The sequence below is a fragment of the Petaurus breviceps genome, unplaced genomic scaffold (genome assembly GCF_028583685.1).
Source record: "Petaurus breviceps papuanus isolate PSGF00001 unplaced genomic scaffold, PetGlider_PUasm1.0 220, whole genome shotgun sequence".
Classification (NCBI taxonomy): Eukaryota; Metazoa; Chordata; class Mammalia; order Diprotodontia; family Petauridae; genus Petaurus; species Petaurus breviceps.
In genome coordinates, this window is record NW_027185876.1 from 17,988,940 (window position 1) to 18,013,099 (window position 24,160).

At 39.3% G+C, this 24,160-nt stretch overlaps 1 protein-coding gene and 1 long non-coding RNA gene across 3 annotated transcripts in view; one reads left to right on the plus strand and one right to left on the minus strand.

The window, feature by feature from the left end:
- The window catches only part of LMX1A (LIM homeobox transcription factor 1 alpha), a 197,062-nt gene that overhangs the window by 121,956 nt on the left and 50,946 nt on the right, over positions 1-24,160 (minus strand). The gene's annotated exons all lie outside the window — the stretch shown is intronic.
- The window catches only part of LOC138166214 (uncharacterized), a 150,962-nt gene that overhangs the window by 84,080 nt on the left and 42,722 nt on the right, over positions 1-24,160 (plus strand). Inside the window, exon 3 of one of the 2 annotated variants that reach the window (XR_011169569.1) lies at positions 18,421-19,009. The exons of the other annotated variant lie outside the window; for it this stretch is intronic. This is a non-coding gene — a long non-coding RNA (uncharacterized lncRNA). Of the gene's footprint in view, positions 1-18,420; positions 19,010-24,160 lie in introns of those variants that run through there. 2 annotated transcript variants of the gene reach the window in all.

Here is a 24,160-nt window from a genome sequence, read left to right on the forward strand (position 1 = left end):
CTGTCCATAGCCCCAGCACTTAGCACAGTTCTTGGCACATAGTAAGCATTTAATAAATGAGTGTTAATTGACTGACTGAATGAGAATCTTGGTATCAGAAGGCATCTTAGAGGTCATGTAGTATAAGTTTTGCCTAAAGTAGAAATACCTCCTGCAGCATCCTCAAGAAGTGGCCATCTAGAGTCTGTTTGAGCATGTCCAGTGAGAGGGAGCTCACTAGCTGCCAAAGTCACACATTCCAGTCCTTTTGAACCCATTCCAACACCATGGACAGATCTGCCCCAAATTCCATCTTACTGCATGGAATTGGAAATTCCTCCTCCAATCCAAAAGAATGGTGTACCTAAGTACTCCCACAAAGATATCCTCATTCATCTCACATCATGGGACTTTTCTCAGTATGAGGATAGTTGAAGGGAATATATATGTATGTATATCTATCTATCTATCTATCTATATGTATGTATAGGAGGGTGTATGTGTGTATACATACATAAGTGAGTGTGTATATGTGTGCACATGTATACATAGACAGAGGGAAAAGGATAAGTTGAATAGGAAGGGATGATATCTAAAAAATAAAATTAAGAGATGAGAGGGGAATATAATGAGAGGAGAAAATGAGAGATAGAATAGGGCAAATTATCTCATATAAAAGAGGAAAGAGAAAATTGCTACAATGGAGGGGAAGAGCAGGAAGGTGAAAGGGAATGGGTCGATCTTACTGTCATTGAATTTGACTTAAGGAGGGAATAACATACACACTCAATTGGGTATCTTTCTGTACAGGAAAACAGGGGGGAATGGGATAAGAAGGGGGATGATAGAAGGGAGGGCAGATTGGGGGAGAGGGTACTTAGAAGCATATATGTTTGAAAAGGGACAGGGTCAAAGTAGAAAATAGAATAAATGGAGGGAGTGGGATAGGATGGAGGGAAATACAGTTAGTCTTTCACAATATAACTACTATGAAAATATTTTGCATGACTACACATGTACCTATACTGAATTGCTTATATTCCCAGTGGGGGTGGGTGAAGAGGGAAGAAGGGAAAGAATCTGGAAATCAAAGTTTTAAAAACAAATGTTAAAAAAATAAAAGAAAATTTAAAAAAATAAAATATCTTACATCATGGTCTAATGGATGTAGCCCTGGCCTAGGAGTCCAGACATCTAGATCTTATCCTGGCTTTTCTGGTACCTATCCATGTGAACAGTTACTTAATCCCTCTGGGTCTTGATTTCCTCACCTGTAAAATGAGCTGGCTGGACAAAAAGATCTCTGAGGTCCCTCCAAGATCTAACATTGGATGAGTCTATGAACCACTTAAATCTCTTACTCTCCACACAATTAAGTCCCTTTAGTTCAGTCATGTTACCAAACTAAAAATAAGAGTATTGACTTCAGGGACATCACTGGTCATGGAGGAGACAGAAAATGGGTCTCCCCATACATACAAGCTAACCATTCCCAGACAACTATGCACCCACATGAAAAATCTCTTCCCTTACTCCTCCATTTTCATAGAGGGGAAGAAAAAGGGGTCCCAATGTGCTCTTCTGGCATCCAAGATCATAGTCATAGTTCGGAGTTTACTGTAAAAGGAAAACAAGTCAGTATCTGGGCTAGCAGTAAAATGATATTAGTGAGTTAAATTGATTATGTTTCTTATTTTTAAGAAAAAATTCCCAAGGTCCAAGACTCAAGTCTTGACTCCCTGAAATGTCTTTACTTTTATCAAAGTGAAAGGACTTTTTACTTTGGGAGAGGACTTAGCTGATAAAGGACACCCTCTGACAGGTCCTGCTAAATTGGGAGTGCTTTGGGTAGACGCTCATCTTTTTCAGGACCAAACTAAGTAATAACAATTTCTCTTTAAGCAGCATTTCACAGTCTTGAAACACCCAACAATACTTTGTGCCCCCAAAGAGATCAAAGAAAGAATAAAAGGACCCATGTGTACAAAAGTGCTCATAGCAACTTTTTTTGTGGTGGCAAAAAATTGGAAACTTAGGGGAGTGTTCATTTTCTAGAGAATGATTGAACAAACGTTGGTATATGAATGTAATGGAATACCATGGGAGAGTAAGAAATGATGAAAGGGATAGTTTCAAAGAAACTTGTAAAGGCTTGTAAGATCTGTGGCAAAGAGAAGTAAGCAGAGGGGTCCTGTATATAGTAACAACAACACTGTAAAGACAAACCACTTTGAAAGACTTGAATACTATAATCAATGCAATGACCAACCACAGTTCCAAAGGATCGGTAATAAAGAATGCTACCCATGGGGGAGGCCAGGTGGTGCAGTGAGTAAGAGTGCCAGCCCCAGAGTCAGGAGACCTGGGATCGCTTCCAGCCTCAGATACTCGGCACCCCCCACCACACACACACACAAATAAATAACTGGCTGTGTAGCCTTGAGCAAGTTATTTAACCCTGATTGCTTTAAAAAAAAAAAAAAAAGGAATGCTACCCATCTCCTATCAGAGAGATGATGGACTCACAGTGCAGAATGAGACATGTTTTCTTTTGGACATGGCCAATGGGGAATATGTTTTGTTTGATCATTCCTATTTGTTACAAGGGTTTTTTTTTTCTTTTTTCCCCCTCCAATTTGAGGATGGAACGGGAAGGAAAAAAATATTTATTAAATAAAAAATAAAATGGTAGGAAAAAAGAAATATAATTTACAAAACCATCCACGTACACTATTTCATTTGAGCCTAATAAGAATTCTGAGATAGGTTTTCAGCTACTATCACCCTCTTTTTACACATCATAAAACTGAGGCTCCGAGGTATAATGTTGATTTGCCCAAAACATTGGCTACCAATTGTTGAACTTTGTCAACCCCACCAATTCATGGAGCTTGTCCACCAAGACAAGGAGTCATTATAATTTGCATTGATAGAGGAGTAACCATAATCAATCAATATTAATCTGCAAGCATTTAAATGTTAAGTGATTATGGGAATAAAAAGAAAAAATGAAATAGTCCTATCTTCAAGAAGCTTTTTACCAAGCATCCAAAAAAGCAAATTCTCAATATACATTTATTTGCATTAAATCAGATCCACTCTTCTTTGTTTTACAAATGAGGAAGCTGTAGACTAGCTTGGTGAATAGACTGGTTCCCAGCTGTTACAGTGTTAGTGGTGCCCACTCACATCATTTGTCACCAATGTATTGTGAAGGTTCCTGGAAAGGCAACCCTAAAATCTTTTTGTCAAATTGTCAAATAATTGTATCATTACCCTTTATCTCAGTCTAACATCTAAGATGAGGATGAGTGAATATGACTTTTAGTCTGAGATTCTCATAAAAGATGAAGAAAAAACAACGGTAACCACTTCCTGACATACACCTTACCCCGTCTGTGAAGTGCACCCTGAGCCAAATAAGGACTGAGCAAAGAATTAGCTTCATTACCTTTAAAGCGTTACATTCCTCTGAGTTTGGATTATGGTTGTTATTATTGACTGGTTCAGACATGATAGCATTCAAATAGGAAGCTCTCTGACAGGAAATTCCATTTACCATTGCAGATTATGATTAAGAATCTTGTGATCTTAATATATCATCTTAGATATTAAGTGCCTTGCCCAGGATTATACAACCAGTATGTAAGAGAGGCCAGTCTTGAACTTAGATCTGCTTGACTCTAGGAATGACTATCCATTATTTTATTTTTATTTGTATTATTATTGTTGTTGTTGTTACACTTCTTCCTTGAAACATCTCCAGAGTTATTGGCCTTCCTGTTCTGTTGAGCCATGAGCAGGCCATTCAGGATTTAGCTCCCAATGGATATTTTGCTTAATTCAACCATCCTGGGCACCAAGAAGGTTTTGCTGGTGCATGACTTTATACCCTCCTCCTTGTGTTTTGGTGTAGCTTACAGAACTTCCCCTCACATTTAAAAAAAAAGTACAAGACAGATGAGAAGAGGGAAATTGCATTCCTTAGTTGGAAGAGTTCCTCTTGTTCTTGTCCAAGTAACCACAAAATGTAAGCCCCTTTGAGACCATGCTGGTCACGGACTTGGCTTCCACATCCTAATGACCTATTCCTCCAGACATCATCCTACCTAGCAGCCAGTTATCCTTCTTTCCCAGCAACAGTCCACTGCATCCACAAAGAGGCAAAAAGAAGGGGGGGCAGGGCAGCAGATATAGCAAGGCTGAACTGAGAGATAAGGAAATGGCTTCATCAGATTCCAAGAACAGATTCATTCAAAAGAGATGCAGTAAGTGCCTGCTATATGCTTTTTGCTTGATAAAGTTTCTTTTTCAATCACAATATGACACATTATCCTTAGCCCAAGCTTAGTTAATAGCAGCAACAAGTTGTCATGAGACAGAAAATGGACCTGGAATAAATAGATCAGGGTTGAAGTCTAAGCTCCACAACTCCCCGGGTCTATGACCTTGGACAAACCACTTCCTGTCTCTGAAGTATGTTTCCTTATCAGTAAGATGTAGGTGAAATGTTTACATTATATGCCTTCAAAGGTGAATGTGAGCAAAGTGTGTTGTATACCTTAAAGCAATGGAGAAATCTCAGCTATTATTTCTGTTTACAATGGAAAACTAATTGTTTTCAAAATTAAAGGAAATGGTAAGATATAAAATTATTCTTCTCTATATCGTACCCAGTTTGTCTCAGTACAGCCCATTTGTGAGCTAGTGGAAAGTAATCTGGACAGAGAGCCAAGGCATTTCCATTCTTAGTCTTGGCTCTGCCCCTGACCAGTTGGGAGACATTTTGTCTAAGCATTAGTCACTTCACCTACACACATACATATACATGTGTGTACACACATAACATATAGGTATTTACATCTATGGATACCTATAGATACACATATGTATGTGTGTATATGTGTGTTTGTCTATCCCTTTCTGGATCACTGACTTTTCATGGAGGAGGGACTTGTATAACTCAATGAAATGATGAGCTATACTGTGCCAGGTTTACCCAAGATGGACAGGTCATAGTGGACAGGTTCAGACAAAAGGAGGTGATACACTGGAAAAGAAAATGACAAATCACTCCAGTATCTTTGCCAAGAAAATCTCATGAATAGTATTAAAATTATCCATGGAGTCACAAAGAGTTGGACACAATCGAATGACTGCACAACAATACATATAAATATACCTATATATACACGCAAAGATTTAGAGTTGTCCTAGTAGAATGGATAGAAGGTCCACTTTAATGTCAGGAAAATCTGGCTGGGTAGATTGCAAATGATATCTGGACAGCAACCATGGCAACTCCCTCAGACTCTATGTTGGAGAACAGTTGTAGACCTTCAGTGACTGAGAGAATTTCCTTGTGGGGATCTCTCTATATTGTTGAAAATAAGTCAAAACCAACTACAGACCTCATTTTATAAAACGCATGTCTGGAATATACTCTTCTATATTATGTTGTCTGATATATGACACAATGAAGTAGGTGCTATTATCCCAATTTACAGGAAACACATAATTATTTTATAACAAACTGTTATTAATTACTTGCAAGTGGATTATAGAAAATCTAGGTAAATATGCCTTACTCATATCAGATAGGCCCCAAACTAAGATGCCTACATTTTTTCCCCAAAATCAAAGTTAAGATTACTGAGAGTTGGCTGGCATGTTTTGAAGAATCATCTGGAAAGACTGAAAGTGGCAACTGAGTCCATCTGCCTAAGATGCTTCCTTGATCATTTATGAACTAGCAAGAAGACATTCCTTATGTTCATTCATTCATTCAATATTTATTAAGTGACTACTATGTGCCAGACATGGTGCTAAGCCCTGGAGATTCAAAAATAGGCAAAAGACAGTCCCTGCCCTCAGGAATCTTACAATCTAACAATAACTTCTATTTATCCTTTCCCTTTTCCTTGTATAAATAGAAGGAGGAGGTACCCTATCCCAGATAAAATGGGGGCAGTGCCTACTGAGAAGGCTGAGAACTTTCTAAGCATTTCTACATTTTGGTATGAAAAAATTTAGACAAACATGCATTACCTCATTTGATCCATTCAGCAATGCTGTGGTGTAGGTTCAATGATTATCCCCATTTTAAAGATGAGAAAACTGAATACCAGAAAGGTGAACTGATTTGTCCTTAGACAAGGGAGGAAAAGCTTGAACTCAATGATCTTCCAAGACTCAGCCTTCAAAATGTTTATCTGAACAATAATACATTCCAAGGGTCATGATGTCATGACATGCAGAATTTGTTAAGCCTTGGATTTCAGTATCTTCTTTGTGTATCATCTTAACTATAAGAAGCCTCCTATTCCACTAGGGCTGGGCCATTGATCAAAGCATTGAACTGAGAGGGCCAGGATTTGACACGAAAGAGGATAAGGCTGTGTAAGTATGTGTTGGAATGAAGCCAGAGCCTCTCCAACATAAATGATGGATTATCTGTTTTGTATTATCTGTTCCTTAGGATCATAGGAATCAGAGCTGAAAGGAACCTTAAAATTGATCTAGTCCAACTCCTCACTTGATACATGAGAAATTAAGGCCAAGAGAGGTAAATGACTCTCCCAAGATCACAAAGTTGACGAAAAGCAGAATTAGCACTCCAGTACAGGTCCCAGAATGCCTGTATTCAGTCTAGTATTCTTTCCATCACAGTGTGCTGTTTTCCTTACCTTCCATTTTTAGCATAGATAATCACAAGTTGTATATATAATAGCCAACATTTATATACCAGTTGAAGGCTTATAACATGCTATTTTCATTAAAGCCCTGTTAAATAGATAGGACAAGCTTTACTGCATAATTATATCCATTACACAGATGAGGAAACTGAGCTTAACAGATTTATACCAAAAAAGGTCTTATGCTTCCTCAGAAAGTTAACCCATTGCCTATATAGGGCACTAATAAGAATTTTTTCATCTAATTAACTCATTAGTATTCTGTCATCTAGGAAAGAACAGAGACGCCAAAGAATAACATATAGGGTTAAAAATTTTTAGAGTAGAGAAAGGGGAGAGGGAGAGGATTGGCATACTTGTCATTCCCTGAAGGAGTGGGGTACTACAATAGGGAGGGGCTTAGGATAAGAAAGTGGGAGAAGCATCAGGAAAGAAGCTAGTGGGATACCAAATCAGATGTAGAACTAATCCCTCAACCAACCTTATCTTTCCCAATTTCTAGCTCTATGCCTATTACTGGTGTCACAACTGCTGATAATAAGCATAATTATTATGATTTTTAAAGAATGCTTTAAGAACTGGACATTTCATGCCTTTTAATGGAGAAGTTTGAGGCTGGTGGATCACTTGAGTTCAGGAGTTGTGATCTGGACCATGCTAAGTGGTTCTCATGTCTGCACTAAGTCTGGCACCAATATGGTGAACCCCTGGTAGCTATGGCTGGTGGGAAGCAGCACCAGGCTGGCTAAGGAAGGTAAACCAGCACAGATAGGAAAAACATGACAGGTTAATGTTCCCATCCCATTCAACTGGGCCCATGAGTAGCAACTACACTTCCAGCATAGGCAAGATAGAAAGTTGTTACTGTTGTTCAGCCAATCCCGAATGATGCCATTTGTGTTTTTTTTGACAAAGAGACTGCAGTGGATTACCATTTCCTTCTCCAGTTCATTTTATAGATGGGGGAACTGAGACAAACAAGGTTAAGTGACTTGCCGAAGGTCACAGCTAACTAAGTGTCTGAGTCTGAATTTGAACTCAGGAAGATGAGCTTTCCTGATTTCAGGTTCGGCACTCTATCCACCATGCCAACTAGCTGCCCAATAGAGAGATCCAGTCTCAAAAATAACATTAAATAAAATTTAAAAGTTGTTAAGATTTAGAAAGCAGTGAGGATGGAAGAGGAGGAAGGGAAGAGTTTAAGCACTCTGCCTCTTTGGGGGAACTACATGTAGGCAGCAGATAAGCATTTAGAATACTAATTAGCCCAGGAGCTAATCCACAAATATTTATGGAGTATCTCCTTGACAAGATAATGACAAGTATTAAAGGTCAAGAAAAGCTATATAGGGGCGGCTAGATGGTGCAGTGAATAGAGCACCAGCCCTGGAGTCAGGAGGATCTGAGTTCAAATCTGCCCTCAGACACTTAACACAAAAACTAGCCTGTGACCTTGGGCAAGTCACTTAACCCCAATTGCCCTCCAAAAAACAAACAAAAATAAAAGTTATCTAAAAAGCAAACTACAATTCTACTGTACAATTGTGGTGGGGAAAGCATTCAATCCAAGGATATTGGGCATACAGTCTTTTCTTTCTTGCTAATCTTACATATTGGCCTCCATAAAATGAGGAAATTAGCCTAGATGGTCTTTTCAATTAAAAAAATCTATGGTGCTTAAGAATTATTACCAAGTGCTTCATTCATCGTATTTGGAATGGGCAAAGCTATTCATGGGTACAGTGAAGAGCTAAGGAGTGACTTTGAAGCATTCACAAAGATACAGATTCTTAGGGTCAGGAGGTACCTCAGAGGCCATCTTGTCTCATCGATAACTGGAACAAGAATTCATCTATAACAGACACAAGTGACATCCAGCTTTTGCTTTAAGAAACTAGTCAGGAAGAACCCATTAGCTCTCAAGGTAGCCTACTATAGTGGTAAAGTGTTTTCTTAATCCCTGTTTAAAAATAAGCACATTTTTCCTTCTCCAATCCTGTAGTACCTCTCCCATTTTGCAAAATCTTTCAGAGATCATTGACAGTGGCTTAGCAATATCACATCTCCTAGGTTTTCTGTACCCAGGAAGCACTTCATCCAAGCCTAGTGACTTGGATTCATCAAGAGCTGCTAGGTGATGTCTTAGTACAGCCATATTTATCTTGGATCTTAACTCCTTATTAGCTATATTTGTCCTGTCCTTTCCAATCCAAAGAACATTTTCCTTGGCAAAGGAAATAGTAGCAAAATGAAAGTTGGGTGGCTCCAAGTTTTCTCTGTCAAGTTATCTTCATCCCCAAAACAATGAGTAACAATCCTTTCCCTTCTTTATTCATCCTCTTTACCCTAATATAGCTTTTCTTATCCTTAGATTTCATTGCCAGACTCAGTCTGACCCATAGTAAGTTCTTAATAAATGCCTCTTCATTCATTCATTCTTAATTTTAGCACTACTGACACAATTCTTGTACAACCATGCTTCCCTTTTTTCCCAACTCATTAGTTCCAACTTTTGTATGTTTTTTTTGAAATCTGTTGTTCATTGAGTTCCCTGTATATCCACATTTAAAAAGTCTCTCCTTTCCCCAGCCATTAAAATTGTTTCCCTTTATATACTCAAAGTTTTATCCTTGAAAGCTTCCTAGCCCTCTTGAGCTGACTTATCCCTTGGAATTTTTGGCTATGGGATCCTATCTACTATTCCTTTGAACTCTTTATAATCTGCTCTCTCCAACTAAGAGCATTAAAGGTCAGATCCAGTAACAATGGAATCCAAGAGACTATAAAATTTTTGGTACAAGTGAAATTTGATTTATTAGCTATTCCTGGGAACAAGCTGGAGTTGGAAGTCTTTGGGTTGTATTTTTTTAAGGGGAGATGACCTTGAGAGTACTCACATGGGTTTCATATAACTTTCTTTTGCCTTGGAACTAATAATTATAGATGAAGAGAAAGTCAAAGCTATCCCTTACAAACAGGATGGAGAGTATCTTTGTATCACAGAGAGAAGAAAGTTGAGGTTGCCACCACTTCATATGAATCAGTCCCTGGCTAACTTTAACCATCTTGAACCTCTAAACTTCACCTACTCCCTTGAAAACCAAGTTTAATGTACTATTGGTCTGCCCATAGACTTAAAGTCACTCACAGCTATGCCCATTTCAAGTTTAGTATCACTTTGCCTTTGACAACATCCTGATTCATAGATTTTCACAGGGCCCTCAAAGACCCTGAACAATAGGATGCATTGGGGAGGTATAAAGATAGGATATGCAAGGTCAAAGAGTGAGGATATGGTAGGTAAAAGCCTACTGATGAGACATGACTGCACATGCAAGACCCATGTGTGAACTTTACATAGCTAATTTACCAACCCCACTTCTTGTTACTGTCAGTTTCTGATACCATGTTATAATGTCATACAAAAAAATTCTCATCATTAACCTGTCCAGGCAACATCTTCACCATATTATAACTTCATTCAAAAACTTATTATCATCGGCCTTCTCACACAACTGCACACACTCCATCCAGCCCTACCAATGTCTTCTTACCCACTCACCCCCCTCCCCCAGTCTCAAACTTCAAGATTTAAGAGGATTTGGGGAAGTATCTTAGACCTGACAACTATGTACAAATTGGACTAGGCTGTTAATGACCAGTGTTGTCAGTTTTCTTGGTCCTCTCTCTAAGAGCAGGCTGGTGGACATCTGAGCAGTACAGGTTATTTCGTGCTTAGGCTCTTTCCCAGAGACAATATGGTGGGTAGCATGGTTTCCTGGGGATGACCTCACACTCTCAGCAGTTCCGTTGAATCACTGATTATAGTGATCTGTGTCAGGCCATGCTCCTCCACACCTTCTCCCCATGGCCTAACTGAACCCAGAGCGCAATGGTCAGCAGGAGGTCGGCCATCATCTGTGGCTGCTGTCAAAGATTCTCCATGTGTTTTCTCCAACAGAAGACAGATGCTGTGGCTGTGCATATGGGGAGTGGTAATGTGAACTCCCTGGTGCAAAGCAACAGGGAATCTTGCAGTCTAAGAGAGGCAGGATGAATTTCCCTTCCCACTCCAGAAATGACAGAGAGACAAATGGCACCCCATTTATTCTGCTGACCAATGCAGGAAGCAATGCCAGTTTACCCAAAAGCTGGAGACAGGAAAGAGAAAAGATTGAAGGAGATAGAGGGGGAAAGAGAAAGAGAGGGAGAAAAACAGAGACAGTGAAACAGAGATAAAGACAGAGACAGGGAGACAGAGGGAGAGAGAGAGCATGAGGAAGGGGGAGAGAGAGAAAAAAAAACTTCTTACTGATTTAGATGAGAAACAAACTTTAAAAAGCTGAAATATGAATAACTGCAGTAACTAATCTTGCCGCTGGAGAACAGATAAAACAGATTTTCCTCTCCTTAGCAGAGAGGTGGGAGACTACAGGGCAGAATGTTGTATACCTTGTCAAACTGGGTTTTTGTATCATTTGTTTCTGTTTAACTGTTATGTTTTCTATGATTCGATTTAGGAGAGGGGAAGGTTTTTGTCAAGAAGTGACTGTGACATAAAAACAAAATAAGAAGAAAAACATTTTTTTATTATTTTTAAAGAAACAAGTTTAAAATATGATATCATTTAATGGATCTGATCAGGGATACATCATAGAATCTCAAAGTTGAGATGGAACTTCTGAGGTCACCTAGTCCAACCTGGAGTCTGCCAAGAATTTCTTCTACAATTTCCCTTATGACCAGTAATGGAGTATCTGCTTAAAGGTTTACAATGATGGTGAATTTATCACCTTACAAGATGGCCCATTCCACTTCAGGACAACTCATTGTTGGGTCAGAAAGTTTGGGTTTTTACTTTTATGGAACCAAAATCTGCTTCTCTGCAACTTTCATTGCTCCTGGTTCAGTTCTTTGTGTTCATATAGAACAATTCTGATCCCTTTTCAAAAGGGCAGCCCTTCAAATACACAAAAAAGAGCTATTCTGACACACCTTAACTCTTCTCTTATCCAGGATAAACATCCCTGATTTCTTGGATCAATTTTCTTAAAGCATGGTCTCCAGTCCTTTCACCATTCTATTGACTTTTCTGTGGTTCTTGAGTGGAATCTCTCTCTCTCTCTCTCTCTCTCTCTCTCTCTCTCTCTCTCTCTCTCACACACACACACACACACACACACACCTATACATCTGTACATACACATTAATTTACCAGGTGATATGGGAATATCTTCTTTTTTGCTACTAACCCAGGAACTTATACACAATTTCTTTATGAATTAAACTGTTAACTCCCCTTTCATTAAGAGTTTTGTTTTGTTTTCACAAGTTCTTAGTTAAACCTAAAATCTCACTGGCCCATTACAAGTTGTGTCTTCACAAAGCTCCTGAAGACTTCCTTTCATTGGTTTGTGTAAATACAACCTCTTATCTTTGTGTTGAAAAATTGGGCCGAAAAATGATAATACTAAAAATAATACTGCTGCCATTCCCCTATGATTCCCATGTATTCAAGCTGGCCTACAGACGTAATACTTGAATGAAACCAGATTACAGTCAAGTAAGAATCTTATCTCCACTGATAACCATGATATTGAAAAGTACCTTGACAATTTTTCAGTCATTGGACTTCTTATGTAAAGGCTAAAATATTTTTATGGCAAAGAAAGAAGGTGTGCTTGGGGAGGGGGCAGAGACAAACATAGAAACAATGGTGACAGGTAGACAGAGAGAGGGAGAGAGAGAGAGAGAGAGAGAGAGAGAGAGAGAGAGAGAGAGAGAGAGAGAGAGAGAGAGAGATCCAACATATTGCTGCTGATTCAGATATCCGGAAAAGAATCAGGAATAGGGAACGGACCTGTGATTTAATTAGTACTGAGAAATTCCAGGTGAGAAACTCTCTCTATCAAAACAGGTTGACACCTTCTCTGTACCTTTTGATCTCGAGAGTTACCTAGGACACTAAAGAGTCATGTCTTGCCCAGTGGAATACATCCATTGTATGTCAAAGGCAGAACTTGAACTCAGCTCTTCTTAGCTTCACAAAGACCTTCTGTCTAATATGCCACACTACATCTCAATGAAGAATTAAAGAATGTAGGAGGGAAGTTACTCATCTAAGCCAAAAACAGAAGTAAAGACACTTTCATGCTATTGAAAGTTATAGTGCAGCATGGAATCACACCTATTAAGGCCAACTTTTGTGTGTTTCTCAAGATAAACCGATTGCTAGTTTTTCATGACTAGATAATATGACTTTAGCACTGAAGACCACTGAGTTGAACCTCTTCATGATACAGATGAGTTAACTGATACCCAGAGACATTAAGTGATGATGAAAGATATGCAGTCTAAGTGATAGATTCATCTAGGGGGGTCCGTAGTTCATTGAATGTTGGGCCTGGAGTTAGGAAGACCTGAGTTCAAATCTAATCTTTGATGCTAAATGTATGACTCTTGGCAAATTATTTAACTTCTTCTTCCCTCAGGTTCCCCAACTGTAAAATGTGGATGCTAATAGCACCTGCCTTCCAGGTGTGTTGTGAGGATTAAGTGAGGTAATAGTAACAAAATGCTTAGCACAGTGCCCGGCATGTAGGAAGTGCTATGTAAATGCTGGCTATCATCACTATGATTTTTAGATTCGATCTTGGATAGATTGATTGAGGTTTTCCCAACAAAGAGCGTTTGCTACTGTCATGGCAGATGTCACAGATTAGTTCAAAATAAAAAGACTTTTCTATTAAAAAAAGAAAAAGATTCAATGATGAATAATCCAGCACCAGATTCAATGTTCTGCTCTTCTCACTGCTGGGTTCAAGGTCAACATGGCACTCTTAATGCACCTCTGTCTGCTATCACTGAGGGTGGAAAAAAGCACTCCTGCCTCAAGGAAGGGTTGTATTAGATCAGGAATGGTTTATGTGTGTGTGTGTGTGTGTGTGTGTGTGTGTGAGATGGGCCTCTTTGGCAGTCTGGTGAAGTCCACAAAACATTTCATAAAATTATATTTTAAGGACATGCAACAAAATGCCTAAGATCACAAAGACAACCAATTATTTAGAAATATTGTCATCAAAATACATATCTTTTTACTTTTTTTGGAGGTCAATTGGGGTTAAGTGACTTGCCCAAGGTCAACAGCTAATTTTTGTGTTGTGTCTGAGGCCGGATCCGAACCTAGGTCCTCCTGACTCCAGGGCCGGTGCTCTATTCACTGCACCACCTAGCCACCCTACATTTTGTTTTAAAAGCAAATACACATGGGGTAGCTAGGTGGTGCAGTGAATAGAGCACTGGTCCTGGAGTCAGGAGGACATGAGTTCAAATCTGACCTCAGACACTTAACACTTACTAGACGTGTGACCTTGGGCAAGTCACTTTAACCCCAATTGCCCAGCCTTCCTCCCTCCAAAAAGCAAAGCAAAAAAAAAAAAAAAAGAAATACACAGATCACCAAAAATATGCATTAGATCATCTCTTAGGTGCCCTGGGACTCGGGGATATGGTGAAACTACTACCAGCCCACAGAAACTACAGAGAGCACTACTCCAGGGGCCATCTCTATGACTATGGTGATAGGGGCTCAAATTGATGAAGGTATCATAGATATACTTCTCTATTTTCATGATGTGTTCCACTAGTAGAATATAAAGTCCTCGAGGACAGGGAATTACTTTTGTTTTGCCTTTTATCTCCTCACAAAGCTCCTGGCACATAGCAGACATTTAATAAATTCCTGCTGAAATGGACTGAATTGGAATATAGGAGAAAGGAATTTTGCAAGCTACTGACTTTCTTTTCTCTTACTTCCCAAAGTGCCCTAGAGTTAAATGGGCCAGGATACTTGTATGTGAATGATGTACATCCTATATTATATATGTCTATCTAGAGACAATATGTATTTATACCATTGCATATGCATGCAAGCACACACACACATACACACACACACAGAGCCTGTCTTGCAAAAGAGCTCAGTCTATACATAATGTGTCTTTTATTGGCCAGTGGTTTATCCTGAAAGAACCTTGTAGGTCAATGGATGAGATCTGACACTATCCTGGATTATTTTGCTCTCTCCCTCTGTTTCTTAGACATGGTTATTATTATAGATAATGCTAGGAGAGGCTCATGGGCGTCTCATATTCTACTGCTGGTCCCTTTTGGAAAGAGAAGCTGCTCATAGAAAACCTCCCTTTCCATCCTAAGTCAAGACATTCCTCGGGTGAATGGGGAAAAGAGCCCCCTCCCTGCATCCTCGCCATTTGGAAGTGATTAACATCTAGATACCCTGACAGAGTGAATGATGCTGAGCTCTCACTCCTGGATCCCAAGCAACAAACACACTGGGAGTCCCCCCCACCCCCCAGCCCTTGGCATAAGCTGCTGTACAGTGCTGCACAATCCCTCTCGGATACTGAATTTTAAGGCTTGCCTTCCACTTACTGACGTATGGGATCAACTTTAATAGCAAAAATCTGGCACTGTGAAGGCACCTTCTGCCTACTGAAGGCCCCTGGGGCAAATCCTAGGAAGTCCTGAGAGGAGGCAAGTAGACTGACAGCTCATATTTCTGTTTCCAGTCTGTGATATATGTATGGGCTGTCCTTGTCTTCTCCACCTCTGAGCAGAATGCAACAATAACAATGCTTCTTCCACCTTCTCAAGACCCCACCTGGTTCTCCCAGGAGGCTCTCCTAGTTAGGAGACACCCATCCTAGAAAAAGCCTGCAGACAATTGCTAATAATTCTGAATTCACCTCCTCCGTTGTTGTACCCAACATCTTTCCTGCATGGGAAATGTATGCCTGACATCATCAAGATCTTAAAAATCAGTGCACTGATCTCCCTTCTTCACTTCCCAGACACGTAACCATTAGGTCCCCAAGCCCTGTGGAGATGGGGCCAACATGTGCTGGTGATTAAGAACAACTAACAGGATCATATAAACGTAAAGCAGAAGGAATAGACCCCAGCTGTAGTCCTGAAGAATTATCAGAATGCTGAGAAGAGGTTAAGCCAAAGAGTATACCAGGGTTAATAAATCACAAATCAGCTACAAAGGGGCATTGGTCAATGGCAATTTGTCCCATGAAGTAAGGTGTCTTTTCATGATAGGCTCATATCTCCTCCAAACTTGGCTGTATTTGCTCAACTGACCAAGGCAATGATCACCTCTTTTCTCTCCATGTTCTGAGAGAAAAATGGTCCCTGCCTGTTGACCTAGCCATACTGTCACTGTTATAGGGCAAGAAGACTCTGCCACCAATATGATGAGATCAACTGGACAAGTCAGTTTCCTCATCTATAAAATAATGGGATTGAGTTAAATGATCTCTAAGAGCTCTTCCATTTCTCGGGTTCTCTGGGTCTTAATTCTTCCTAAGTCTTGGATAAGTCAGCCCTGGCCTAGAAAAGGAGAGAATCGCATCTTGAGAGGTCATATAACAAAATAAGCCTGGGGGGGGGGGGAGGGAAAGGGACAAGGATTTTGAAGAAGGTTGAGGATGTGTCTAATCATTGGTCTCCTTACCCTCCAATCCTACTTCATACCTCTTTTATGAGAAAATGTGGCTTATTTGGGGGAATATTTAGAAAGATGAGGGAGAGTTTTCTGACAAACTGACTGGGACATTTGAGGTGGGGAAGCCTCACAATTGTTAGGCTAATTAAATTCATTAACTTAATTAATTGATTAGGTTACTTAATGAAGAGTAAATTTCACTTGCATGGCAGAACCAAAGAATTATGAAATGTCCAACTTTCCTTTTCTCACACAATCAGGCACTCTAATTATAGAAACTGACTATATTGCATATGGCCAGGAAATAGAGAAATGCTTTTTGAACAAGATTATTTCTTTAGAAATAATCATGTCACCCAAACTGCAAAAGACAAAGGGGTCTTAACTTTGAGATCATAGACCCTCAAGAGGTCCATGGATAGATTTCACTTACCCCTACCTAAAATTTAGCATTTCCTTCAATTATTTAAAAACACAAATCTGAGAAGGGGACCATGGGTTTCCCCAACCTGCCAAAAGGATCCCATTACAAACACACACACACATACATACACAAACACACGAACCCATGAATTAGAATGAATACTTTGTTGTAATGAAATTTGCTGTAATGAGATTTCTTTTCTGCTTCCCTCCAAATGTATAGTATACATATGTTCATTCTCACTTTGCCATATTCTCATTGGATTTCCCATTCATTCCTAGCTCTAAGTTTTACTCATTTATACTATTTTCTATGTGCTGTTCATTTATACTAGACCTTAGGTTGAGTTCCCATTCTGCCTCCAACTCAACCTGTTGAAACCAGACTATTCTTCAAGACCTCACTCAAATGCTATATTTTATGTGAAATCTTTGGGACCACCTCTTTCAAGCCCAAGGTTTCTCCTTAGAACTAATATTGTACTTTGTCTATGCATCTAAAATGTTTCTGAACCATCATAGAGGAGTGAGGGGAAAACATTGGATTCTGAGTCAAGAAGTCAAGGTCATTATTAACAATAACATATTTATATAGCACTTTAAAGTTTACTAAATATTTTCCTCATCAACAGCTAAAGCTGGTACTTCTACCCTACACATTTGAAGAAACTGAGACTCATAAAGGTAATTGTCATAATCAAGAATAAAACCAAGTCCTCTGAGTCCAAGGGAAGAAGAAAATAATCATTTATTAAGCAACTACAATGTGCCAAGAACTTTGCAAAGGGCTTTACAAATAGTATCTTCTTCATTTCTCACAACTCTGGGAAGTAGGTGTTATTGTTATATATTTTACAGTTGTATATTATGTATATATGTATATATTATGTGTATTATATTTATTCTAGTATATATATATATATATATATAAAATGTATATTATACATTTTACACTTGAGGAAACAGGTAGACAGAAGTGACTTGTCCATAGTCCCATAGCCAGTAAATATCAGAGGTTGGATTTGAACTTAAATCTCCCTGACTCCATGCCCAGAGTTCTATCCATTGCATCACCGTTGCAATCTGCTAAGTCTAGCATTATTCCCACCATACCATGCTCTGTCATTTACTAGCTGTGTGACCTTGGATAAATCATAGATCCCATCCAGCCCTATGAGCTATAGTTCTATTTTGAATAGTAATTAAGCTTATGAAGGCACAATTCCTCTTCTGTTGATCTAGGTTTTTCCTTCAGCACCTGACCAGTTCTGTCTTCATATTAGGAGTATATTAAATGTTTATTGAACTTAATTACAATGAAATATATGCCTCGGTGTCTGTCATTTCAAGATAAAGGTATTGTTACTGACTTTTCCTAGAGGGTCAGCATAAAGAGAACAAAATCCAGGGTTATGTTTGCTCCTAAAAAGAGCCTAAATCAGGTTTGGTTCTAGCCTCTGATATGTAAAGAGAGATTACCAGCATCTCACAATAAGGACACTCTCAGAATCTTACATCTGCTGCATTTTTAAAAATTATCTATAGTTGACATGAAGGATGCTTTGTTCTTGGTATTCCATTATAAACATAGGAATGAAATCTATTAGAAAATCACAAAATCACAGACTTAGGGCTGGAATAGACATTGCACATCATCTAGATAAGCTTTCTCATTTTACAAATAAAAACTGAGACCCACAAAGGTTATGATTTTCCAAAGGTTTTGCAGGTTACCATGGCCAAAGCAACATTTGAACCCAAGTCCTCTGACTCCAAAACTAACTCTCTTTCCAGGCTGTGTGTTTGTCCTTCATTTTCAAAGAGGATTCACCAGGATGACTGGAGATGACCAGCTCTCTTTCCATTTTACTGTGCAAACAACCACTTAAGAATCCTTTCTTCATCACCAACCACCAAGGCTCTGATATTTTTTTTAAGATTCTGGAATCTCTTGAGACTTATCTTGGCAAAATGAATACATAAGTTGGGGAGGAGAGGGGAGGATGGAGGCACTGAAAGTCCTTGTAACAATGCTAAAGAGGCAAAAGACCACAAGTTCCTCCTACAATGGCCAGAGTAAATCCCATCTACTCATCTGAGCATCCCTGGAAATGTGTGTTCTGTAGAACTATATGACAGCAGATAGGACCAAAGTGATAAATACCTGCTCTGAAGATCCTAACTAAGTGGAAAAGTATCTCCCGTGTGCCAAGAATGATTTCTAGCCCAGTCACCCTCATGCTACATTCTCAGCGTCATGTGAGTGAGGCTGAGGCATGAATGCACTGAAGTCGACTCCTAAAAACATCTGGCTGGTTTCCCAAATCCAATCTGGCTCAATCCTGAACCTCACTGGGAAGAGAACCTGCCCCTTGGGATCCCATGTACTGCAGCCAAAAAGTCCAGAGCCCACCTATCATCGCCTAAGAAAGAGGTTCAGAATTGAAATGTTAAAATTATAGAAACTTCCTGGAGACTCCATTGAGAAGGATTCTATATTACTTTGGAAGTCATAGGATACATGAATCAGTGGCTACCCAAAACCCAAAGGATCACATTAAAAGCCTTGGCTGCATTTTATGGTGTCTTTGACCCATCCCTTTATATTTGAGGGAGGGGAAAGAGTGGGGAGCTTCAAGTAGAAGAGAAACAACATTGTACCTTGGGTCAAAGACTCTGGCTTTGTATCACAGTTCTACTTTCCACCTATATGACATTGGGCATGTTTGCCAATTATAAAATGAGGGACTGTACTAAAATCTAGTCCAGCTATAAATTTAATGATATTTTGAAATAAAGAAACCTGTGTTCTAGTCAAAGCTTTGCCATCATCTTACTGTATGACTTTCCACAATGACTCAATCTTTTCTGTTCTCAGTTTCCTCTTCTGCAAAATGGAAATTTGAGTATGTGATTTCTGAAATCCCACTAGCTTGAAGATTGCAAGGTTCAAGTTTAGATGATGAAATTTAGAGCTGGAAGGGATGGTGTAGGCCATTTATTCTGACACTCGCCTTTTACGAATGAACATGAAGATAGTGGTGGAACAGAAATTTGAAACCAGTTAGACACAATAATCTGATTTAGAATTCAATGCTCTTTCCAGTATGCCAAGGTTCCCTATCCAATTCAATCCAAATGTAATGGAATCCAATCCAAAACAACACATAAATATCAAGTGCAAGACATTATGCTAGGCGTTGAGAATAAGACAAAGATTTTTTAAACAGTGATTACCCTCAAGGAACTTACATTTTAATGTTTCCTCAGAATCCTATACAAGTTTTGGACCCTGTTCCAGTCCATGGGTCTTGTAGCAAAGAGAAAAGGGAGGAAAAGGGTCCATGTGTCAACTTGGAGACCAGGACCAGCCCTAAATGTCTGAATAATCCCAAAAATGAGGAGACAGATTAAAATCTTCACCCTTCTCCCCCTCACAAAGTTGTAGGGAAGGGAATGTAGAAAGGGGAGAAGCAGGGAGGAGGAAGGTGGGTGTTCTCAGAAGTTTAGATTCAGCTGGAACTTTTGGGTCTCTTCCATAGTGACTCTGAGTGTTCTGAGATAAGAGGCAGTTCAGGTCAGAAATAATCCTCATAATGATTGGAAATTCTCTAAGTGACCTTTACAACTAACTTCTAACCCTGGTCTAGGTTCTCTGTAGACCATAAATCATTTGTACCTTGCTTCTCTGAGAGTCACTATCTTCTTGCCATCTTCCACATACTTTTCATTCATTGACTCAAATGAGATATTTGTAAAGAGTTTTGCAAATCTTAAAATTCATATAAATTCTAGCTGTTGTTCATTCAATCAGTCAGTCCTTGCAAAAACATATATTAACTATCTATTAGGTAGGGGGCTAGGTACTGGGTATTGGGCTAGGCACTGGTAGAAATATACAGATATGGTAAAGTCATAAGATATAGGCCCAGACCTCAAGTACCTTTCTATCCCTTAAGGAAAAGATTTTAATACATACATATATATACACATACATATACATATGCATATGTGTATATATACATGTGTGTATGTGTATACGTTGTATGTATGTATTGTGGTATATATGCATGTACATGTGTGTGAATATATACATATATAATTTACAAAATATAAGTACATAAAAAGAGGTATACACAATACCATGAGATGTTGGAGGCTTGAGAAATCATTCCTGATTGGTTGGATCACCATGAAAGGCGTTGCATTTTAACTGGTCCTTGAAGGATGTATAGGATTTCAATAGGTAAAGATAGGAAAAGGAAAGTATATGCATGCATGAAGGAAAGTATATACAAAGGTGCAAGGGCTGAAAAGGGTGCAATGTCTTAGAAGATGTTCAATTTGGCTGGAACATAGCATAAATGAAGAAGCAAAATGGCAACTCAGGTTTATAAGGTTAGATTAGAGCCAGATTACAAAGGGTTAGAAGACAATGGGTGTGGGGTGGGGAGGGGAGGAGTATTGAAATCTTTTGACCAATAGAGTCATGTGATCAGATCTGTATATTAGAAAGACTGATTCTATATCACTATATAGAATGAATTGGGAGGGGCAAGGCTAAATGGTAGAAAAGTGGCTTGGAGACTAATTAAAGAGGAGCTGTAATGTATAGTGGATGAAATGTTTTAAGGATACTAGTGCACACTGATTAGACTGAAACCCTCATCTTAGAAGGAGGAAAAGGGGACCTGTAAGACAATTATAGCTCCGATCCAATTGGAGTGATAGATAAATGCAGGAGTACAGGATCCCCTGATACCACAGGAATTCTAGCAACTCTTGTATACACCTTTATCTAAACAACTCCGGATAGGCATATTCAAAGGTATCCTAGAGTGTACTTACCTTAGATGGGTACTTTTGTTAAAATGGGCACTCTGGCTTCCCTTTATCTACCCCAGTATAAAATCTCACAGACCTCCACTAACCTTTGGCCATGCTTTATCGGACTAAAGTCTGAGAAGAACCAATTTTCTGGTTACATGTGTAGCTTCATTTACCCACCCCACACCCAGATTGTTACCTAAGGGTATTAGTGAGGAAGATGCACTTATCTCCTTATATCGTTTTTGTGCAAGCAAATGTTCCACCAGTGGTCCGTATGCTATTAATAAACAGTGTAGTTCTATTAGAGGTAGGAATGGCTGCTTCTCTTTTTTGAGATCCAAAATTGTACTAACAGCACTGAGGCTATTATGTTTAGAAAGTGAAGTTATTTCTCTATTAATTAACTATTTGCCCTCATTTGCTTTTTTGGTCAAGGAAAGTCACATAGGAGTCACTTGACCAAAACTTCAGTTGCCATTTTCCATTATACTTTAGAATTAATTTAGCCATGGACCATTTCTAGACTTGAAATATTGACAGACCCCATAAATGCCAGTGAAGGAATCCTAAAGAATGTGGTATCTCCAGATAAAAGAGGTGTGGGTAAACTTTTGGGACCAAATTGAGGAAATGAAGCTTATTTTCACAACAAAAGTTGTTGCACATATTTTCATACCTAAATAATTTCATATTTTATCTTAAAAATATTGATTCCATACTATACAAATGCTGTCATGAAAACCCTATGTACATTGAATTTAGGTTCCATAGGACATGAAGATAGGCCACACTGCCTTAAGAATATAACACTGACTGGGTGGCCCAAAGGGAAGCGACTAGTAGTTATACTGAATATGGAAAGGGTCCAATTTCAATTTTGTTGCCAAGTTAAGGAGAGTTAACAGCAAACAGACAGAGGTAAGGAAAGCAATTCCCCTAGGAAGGTAGCAAACATCTCCACAAGCCAACGCCTCCATGTGAAATAACACAGCTCTCCCAGCAAGCTGAGAGAGCAGGGTCGTGAGGATGGTAACAATCACCATAGGCAGGAACTATGAACATTAGAACAAAGTATTATCTTGGTGGAACCAAGACAGTATGTGGGTCAAAGGGATGTCTTCAGGGCCTCAAAAAGCCATGGCAGACTTCAGGAAGGCTTCAGGAAGCCAATTCTCTAGTCTGAAGTGAATCATTCTCTAAATGTCATTTCTTCCAAGACTAAAATTTTGACCATGGCCCCTGTTTTTAGAATTCTGCATGCCACTAGTCATTTTGTGGTTGTGTAGTTTGTCCTTCATTCTCAAAGAGGACCATGACATCAGGAACATGACAACATGACTTGCAATTGACCTTGACTTTAGTGAAGATGAACTGTGCAAAGTCATCAGGCTCAGTTTCTCCTCCAGAGTCATCTGGGTCCAGTGGCCAGATTTTGATCAGAATGACTGGAGATGACCTGGGATGCAATGGGAGACCTTGGCCCTTTTAAGCTAAAGTCTTTTCAGGTGCTCACTTTGAGTGAGGCAACACCCATTCAGTAAATAGACCTCTTTAGGAAGTGAATCAAGCCTGGGGCAGCTAGGTGGCACAGTGAATAGAGCACCAGCCCTGGAGTCAGGAGTGATGAGTTCAAATCCAGCCTCAGACACTTAACATTTACAAGCTGTGTGACCTTGGGCAAGTCACTTAATCCCAATTGAGCTGCCTTCCTTCCCCCCTCCCCCCCCCAAAAAAAAAGGTAAAAAAAAAAAAGAAGTGAATCAAGGGATGGCCACTTTAATTTAAAAAAAAAATGAAACTGGGAGGGGAAGACTTTCAGGTTTCCTGGCCAAAAGAGAAACAATTGCTATTGACATTCACTCTGAGCCAGGAGGGCTCCAAAAATAACTATTAAGTGGTGCTTGGGCAGGGACCTACTGTTGTCCAATCCCTGCGATCCAGCGTGAATTGGGTTTGAGGCTTGATCTTTGAGAAAGACTTCTTCCTCCCCTATCAAGGACATAGTATTATACGCTCATAGACCCTAAGATTATAAATATAGAGCTACAAGAAAACTTAGAGGCCATCATGTTCACCCTCCTCCTTCATTTAACAGAGGAGGAAACTGAGGCTAAGGTAGATTAAGTGACTTACCCAAGATTCACACAGTATCTGAGACAGGATCCAAATTCAGTTCTTCCTGACTCTAAGTCCAATATACCCACTATAATTTTTTCAGTGTGAGGAACAATGAAGCCCAGGTTATCTTAATGTAATAACCAGTAAGCTGCTACATTTTCCCCCTCTGTTTCCATGGAAAGATCTAATCATTCAATCAACATTTATTAAGCCTCTACTACGTGTCCAACACTATGCTGGACACTGGGAATGCAAAAACAAAAGTGAAATAGTCTTTGTCTTTAAGGAGTTTACATTCAATTGGAAGAGATAAATAAGTATGTGTTCGTGTATGTTTATATACACATATACTATACATATATGTATATGTGTGTATACCTATACATATACATACATGGTAGATGGAGGAGAGGGAGGTGCTAGCAGCTGGAGGGCATCAGGAAAGGCCTCATGTAGGACTTGGTAGTTGAGTTGACCTTTGAAAGAAACTAGGATTCCAAGAGGTGGATGGAGGAGAGAAGGAACTGAAATCTGGGCAAGAAAGATAGCAAAGGCATGGAGACCAGCCATGGAATGTCAGAGGTAA